The sequence below is a fragment of the Ursus arctos genome, unplaced genomic scaffold (assembly GCF_023065955.2).
Source record: "Ursus arctos isolate Adak ecotype North America unplaced genomic scaffold, UrsArc2.0 scaffold_4, whole genome shotgun sequence".
Lineage (NCBI taxonomy): Eukaryota > Metazoa > Chordata > Mammalia > Carnivora > Ursidae > Ursus > Ursus arctos.
In genome coordinates this window covers 15052315-15059355 of record NW_026623056.1, presented here as the reverse complement: position 1 = coordinate 15059355, position 7041 = coordinate 15052315, and the positions used below count along the sequence as shown (strand labels likewise).

General features: G+C 40.5%; 1 non-coding gene across 1 annotated transcript; it reads right to left on the bottom strand.

Annotated features, from left to right (window-relative positions):
• Positions 1-6620: 6620 nt before the first annotated feature.
• On the bottom strand, positions 6621-6693 carry TRNAE-CUC (transfer RNA glutamic acid (anticodon CUC)). The gene has a single exon. It is a non-coding gene; the product is annotated as a tRNA-Glu (tRNA).
• Positions 6694-7041: the final 348 nt, after the last annotated feature.

The following is a 7041-nucleotide window of genomic DNA, read 5'->3' as shown; positions in this document are numbered from 1 at the left end:
AGGTCATCAGAGAATCTTTCTAGAAAATTATGGCAGCACTGAAAATTCTCAGCACTCAGAAGGGTAAAGAGAAAAACTTCTTTTTTTGGAACCCTGTTGATTTCTGCTTGCTATTTAATCTTTTTAATGATTTTCAACCACTAAAATTTAGATTGTGTCTGGAGTTATCTCAGGTTTAGGGGAGCCACATAATAAGAATGAGAGGAAAGGTTAAGTAAGGGAGATTGTTGGAGGGAAAAGGTGACCTTAGGGCACAGCCCTGGAGGGGAGAAGGGAGAGATTGCTAGAATTTTTAATTCTTAAAAGAAAATTTTTTGAGTTTTCATTGTTTTTTATAAATTCGAATTTAAAATTGTAGGATTTGTTAGACGAAAGGTAAAACTCATGCTATTGATGAATTTTAAAAGGCGTGCAAAAAAGCAATTCGTTCCTTTTCCCTTTTTTTTATTACACAATTGACACACAAATACTCTCTTTTTAAACATCTTAAACAAAAAGAAGCATGTAAAGTTGCTCTCCATCTTCCATTCTTTTTCTTAAAGGAAGCCATGCCATCAGTTTGAGATGGATTCTTTCAGTTCACAGAAAATATATTTTTATTTTTATATAATGGGGTCCGTGCTGTATAAATTATTTTGAGACCTTTTTTTTTGCTTTATAATATGTCGTGGAAATCTTTACATGTTACTATATACAGATCTACTATATTCTTTTTAATGGTCATGGGATCTTTCATAGCATGGATATCCTAGAAACTACATAACTGGTGTCCAGTTCATAGACATTGTCTGTGTGTATAAATAGTGCAGGGAACGTACTTTGTCCAAACACTGTGCGCACACAAGTGAGTATCTGTAGAATTTCCTGGAGATAGAATAGCTGGCCTCATTCACTCTTAACATACTTAGCACATGGAAACACCTCCTAATGAATTTGCCTGCTCCGTGACCCGTCTCCCCCTTAGCACATAGAGCATTATTTCTGAAAATGTGAATCATGTTGCTCTTCTGCTTAAAACACTTGGAAGGCTTTCCCTTACATCACGGCAGTGACTCAACTCCTTCATATGGTTTATCAAGTCCTGCCTCTGGACACTGCCTACCCCTCAGCCCAGTTCGCGTGCTTTCTTCTGCTCTAGCCAAATGAAGCTACTTTCAGTCCTCTGACTTTATCAGCTTCTCTTCCACACGCGTAGAAGTATTTATACAACTCCCTCTGTCTGGACACCCCTCCCAACTCCTAAATCTTACTCATCTTTAGATCTCAGATTGAAGTAATTTTCTGCAGGAAGCTCCCCCCAAGCCCAGCCTGCACCCCCACCCCAGGCATGCTCATGCACACAGACTCCCCAGTCAGAGCCCCCTCGTACTCAATTCTCCAAATCACAGTTGCCTCCTTATGTGAATCCCCCACAAATCCCGTCGTTTTCATGTCTATCACACCAGTTAGTGATGTCCGCAGTGTCACATCAGACACCATAAACTCTGAAGTATCTCCTAACTTCTAAAGAGCTTTAAATTATTTCACAGAGCCGAGCACAGCACATGGCATTATAAAAGGCATTTCTCTGAAAAGCTGTTCTTGGGAAATTGGAGATTTTTGTCAAAAGCGAAAGTTAACGCGGATTCACAGAATCACAGTGCTGGAAGGGCACTTGGAGATCATCTAGTTTCCTGTGAGTCACAATGTGCTTTGGGGACCGGCAGCATCGTATCACCAGAAAGCTTGTCCGAAAGGTCTCATCCCTGACCTACTGAGTCAGAATCTGCATTTTAACAAGATCCCAGGTAACTTGCCAACACATTAAAATATGGGAAACACTACAGTCTCAATCTGCCTTTATATTAAAGTCATCTTGAGAGCTTTTACAAATACCAGTGCAGGCTCCCCCCCCGCCCCCCGCCCGAGTTTCTGATTCTGTTGGTCTAGGGAAGGGTCAGGCAGGACATTGTGGTTATTGCTTTTTCATTCCCGAATGATTCCAAAGTAGCAAACCCCTAACTTGGGTCCTCTTCTTCTATGATATTGATAAGGATGTTGTAGACAGCAGTTTAGTGGCCTGATTGTGATGAGAACCCATGTTTCCTTACTCTGGTCCTGTGTCTAGTCTTTCCTATAAAGGATCTTTTCATAGCCACCCTCCATTTTCCAGAGAGAAAACTGGAATTGTCTAGAGCGAGTTCATGGCAAGAGGACGATAAATCAGATCCAAAAAATTTCCTTTACTCTAGCGCGCTCTCTCTCTCTTTCTCCCTGTACTTCTCATCACCAAGCATTCAGTCAGATAAGATCCTTGACCCTGCTCAGGGTCAAATCACCCATCGGAAGAGTCTGTAGATTTATCTTCTGACAAGGAAGATAAGTTGGCTCTCCTCATCACTGAACCTGAAACATACCTATAACATGCAGTCTCCTAAAATTATGCCCTTCATAGAAGACGATTTTTTAAAATCCGAATTTCAAAGAAGGGGCACCGTCTCCAGAAGCAAAAATGAAACCCCAGATAATTTGGCACCTGCACCTGAAACCAGCGAGTTTGCTTCTGGGTTTTGGTTTCTAAAGAAAACTCTTGCCTGAGTTCTTATTTACTCCGCAAATGCTGCTGTTCTGGGCAATAGGAGATCAGCCCCCACCTCTGATGCAGGTGAGAATGTTTGCTGCCCAACGAGCTGGTAATCCTGGGTGGAGAAGCAAGTGCTTAGAGCACTGGTTGGGAGGGTCTCGGTGCCTTTCCTTTGGAATGTGATATTATCACTAGATTAAGAGGCTAGACACCTGGTGAGGAAATATTAGCCTGATTCTGTCTGGGTGTTTTTGATGTCTTCCTGGATTATTGCTGGTTGGAGAATTTTCAGTTCTATTAACAATTACCTGACCCTGAACTCCTCAGAAATTAAAATAGGAGAAGAGAGGAATGTAACCAGAGGAAATATATATTTAATAAGAGGCATCTCTAGACTGATGGCTTTTTTCAGTTATTTCCCAAGTTTATACCGATTAGGTAGAAAACATTCGTCTGCAAATGGAAACTTCAGCTTTGGGTGGGGGGGGGGGGAGGGACTTCAGACCAATCACTTGCACGTTGTCTTACCTGGATTCTGTTTACGCAGCAGGTAAGAAGAGGTAAATTTCCATTCATATTTCCACAAGAATGGCAAACTTTACCTTATTGCCCTAAGAGCAACTAGTGAAAGCACTTGAGAGAGGAAACAGATAAAAATGAAGAGCATGCATGTGCCCAAAGGGAATATTCTGCTGACCCGGAGTGCCACCGAAGGAACATACGAACCCAGAACAGCTTAGCCAAGCTCAGAAGTTAAAGCGCCTCAGGATGATTGAGGAAAACATACACACTCCACTTTTAGATGCTTGGGCCAGTCTCAGAGGTTTCTGAGTTCTGATATTTTGAGGAGACTGCAAATTCTGCAACTCCAACGTTTGTGATGAGTGACCTCTCATTTAAAAAATTCAGTGGAGAGGAAAATAATCTGACTAGAAATGTAGAAGATCCTTCTGTTTGTGCTTCACCACTTGACAATTTCTTTGAAGAATTATTATGGAATCTTTTTCTAAAGCTCCCTCATATCCTTGTGGAGAAGTCAAAACCTGAATAGAAAAAAAAAGAAAGGAAGAAAGAAGTGTGATGACATAAAATTTCTCAAAACTTAAAAACAACAACAACAGGGGTGCCTGGGTGGCACAGTCGTTAAGCGTCTGCCTTCAGCTCAGGGCGTGATCCCGGAGTTCTGGGATCGAGCCCCACATCAGGCTCCTCCGCTGGGAGCCTGCTTCTTCCTCTCCCACTCCCCCTGCTTGTGTTCCCTCTCTCGCTGGCTGTCTCTCTCTGTCAAATAAATAAATAAAATCTTTAAAAACAAAACAAAACAAAACAAAACAACAACAACAACAACAACAAACCATTCCATTGAAGCGGGTAGGCTTTTGTTGTTCAATATTCTTTTTAAAGGGAATATTGCAACCTTATAGAAAAGTACGACGTTACCAATATCCAAGTACTCAACTATTAGTCTTCTCATCATGTCACTGTAATTGTTTTGAATTATTTTTTAAGAAAGAAACATTTACAGATATGGGTAGAGTCCACTGTATACCCTTCTGTTATTGCATTCACTACACTATTGAGATTTTATGTTTTTGTTACAATGTTTGTATTAATAATCATTACTTAATATTGTTTTGCATGATCTTAAAATTCATAGACATGGTAATGCATCAAATATGTCCTAATACAAATGTTATTTTGTTTCCTCCAAATTAGATCCGTGAGAATTTTTTCTATGTTGATTCACACAGCGCAAGTTAGTTCATTTTACTTCACCCGTTGTCTGAACATGATGTAATATATCCGTTGCTCTGTTAATGGTGAGCATTTAGCTTGTTTTTAATTGTTCACCATAGTTTTGTTTAGAATAGTTTAAAGTCTTTGACATGTATCTTTCTGCACAGGTATGAAAGTTTCTCTACAAATATATCAAAGAACAGGACGCTGGTTGAAGTGAAGTGGTCTTCAGTGTATTATAATACTGCCAAAGTAGCAGGACCTTCCAGTCCAAAGAGGCGTATCATAATTTTGAATTCCAGTGATACGATTTAAAACTCTTTAATAAGTCTCATAATACAACACGGAGCTGCACTCTCCAGCCTGCATCTGGGACATATGCTCAGCTCTCTGATCTAGGTATTCAATATAGAAATTACATGTGACATGTTCTTCCTTTGTAATGCAGTTCACGTGCTCTTCCTCCCCCCAAGCTTTTGACAGTAGCGGGAACAAAATGGTTGAACTCGCCTGGCTAAAACGTTTTCACCTTTAAAATGACAGTTACAAAGAACTAGCTCAAATGAGTCAGAGTTACAGGCAGAGAGCCTATAAGATTACATTAAAAAATTTCAACCAAAGGACTTGTTTAGAACAACAAAGCCAATTGGAGGGCAGGAGTGCAGGAAAACTGTATTACATTTTAAAACTAACTTCTGGGTTTCAGTTGTAGGAAGAAACCTAATACTAATATATTAGCTGTTAAAATTATCTTTTCTTTAGTCCTATCTCCTGGTACTTTTAGGTAGCTGGGTTGGAGAAAAAGGCCTAGGACAGTTTTCAAAATACAATAAAATCCTCTCATCTTACAGACAGAGAGATCAAGGTTTTCTTTTACATTTGCCTTTTTGGCAATATTTAGCTTTAAAGTCTCCATGATAGATAGATTTATTAGAATCCACTTCTTAAGTCAAACTGAGTCTACAGCACATTGTATTAGTGACAATTCCAGCGAAGTTAAGGTGTTGAAATCAGATATTGAGAGAGGGAAAGGGTTGTGTTATTTACACTCAATATTTCTATATAGTTTCTATTTCTTTTTTTTTTTTTTAAAGATTTTATTTATTTATTCGACAGAGATAGAGACAGCCAGTGAGAGAGGGAACACAAGCAGGGGGAGTGGGAGAGGAAGAAGCAGGCTCACAGCGGAGGAGCCCGATGTGGGACTCGATCCCGGCTCGCCGGGATCACGCCCTGAGCCGAAGGCAGGCGCTTTAACGACTGCGCTACCCAGGCGCCCCTATAGTTTCTATTTCTTTATCTCCGATATTTCCAGGTCATTGGGGTGGAGTAGTTAGTAGAAGAACCTTGAGACTTTGCCAGCACTCCAGAACTTGAAGGCCCTCACTCTCAGTAAATGATCAATAAATACATGCATATATTTACAATCTGAACTACATTCATCCAATCACACATATTTTCAATTAATATATACTTAGAAGTTACTTGCAAAAGCATATATCGGGAAGAAGACAATCTATGAAGATATGGCCTTGACTAAGTTGGAGTGTTCAGAAAAGTACCCATATTCCCAAGTCTACTCTGCTTTCTCTCCTTACACCTGGCCCCAAATACTTCCTGCTATTCCCTGCTTTGAAATAGGAAATAGTAACATAATTAACAACCTCACTTCATGCACCCACAGCCCTTGCATCCTATCTAATTTGCACTCTGGGTCTCAAATGTATATATTCCTATTTGTTTTTTTGTTTTTAAAGATTTTATGTATTTATTTGACACAGAGAGAGACAGTCAGCGAGAGAAGGAACACAGGCAGGGGGAGTGGGAGAGGAAGAAGCAGGCTCCCAGCGGAGGAGCCTGATATGGGGCTCAATCCCAGGACCCCGGGATCACGCCCTGAGCCAAAGGCAGACGCTTAACGACTGAGCCACCCAGGCGCCCCAAATATATCCCTATTTGTGAGTAAAACTCACTTTCAAATGGAAGTTGTGCCTATAATAGTGTTTCTTCAACGGACTGAGTAGTTGTGAGTTTGGCTGTGTTCTCAGTAACAGAAAATTTGATGCATTTTGGTAGAACTCATCACTCATGGTCTAGGAGTGCAGTTGACAAGGTAAGAAGTAACAGCAGGTCTCCTGACCATCTGCTATCAAAGAGAAAACAACTGTTTGTATAGATGCTCTATCATTGTAAGGTGCCAGTCTTTCCACTCTAATCTCATATTGCTCCTTGACCCTTTTAACATGTTGTGCTCATTTTAGTTTTGACACTAAGGCTTTTATTTTTTTAATTTATTTATTTTTATTTTAGGTAGGCTCCATGCCCAACATGGGGCTTGAACTCATGACCCTGAGATTGAGAGTTGCATGCTCTACCAACTAAGCCAGCCAGGCACGGCTTGACACTAAGACTTTATTTTTAAAAAAAATTTTAAAAGTATTTTATTTGTTTACTTGAAAGAGAAAGAGAGAGAGAGTGCGGGGGGAGAGAGAGAGAAAGAGAGAGAGAGAACGAGTAAGTAGGAGGGGCAGAGAGAAAGAGAGAGAGAAGCAGACTCTCCTCTAAGCAGGGAGCCCCATGTGGGGCTTGATCCCAGGCCCTGGAGATCATGACCTGGGCCAAAGGCAGACTCTTAACCAACTGAACCATCCAGCACCCACCACTAAGACTTTTAAAAGCAAGTTCCCATACTCTGAACTTGCCTTCCTCGTATATTCTTCTGTTTAAGTCCTACCCATTCT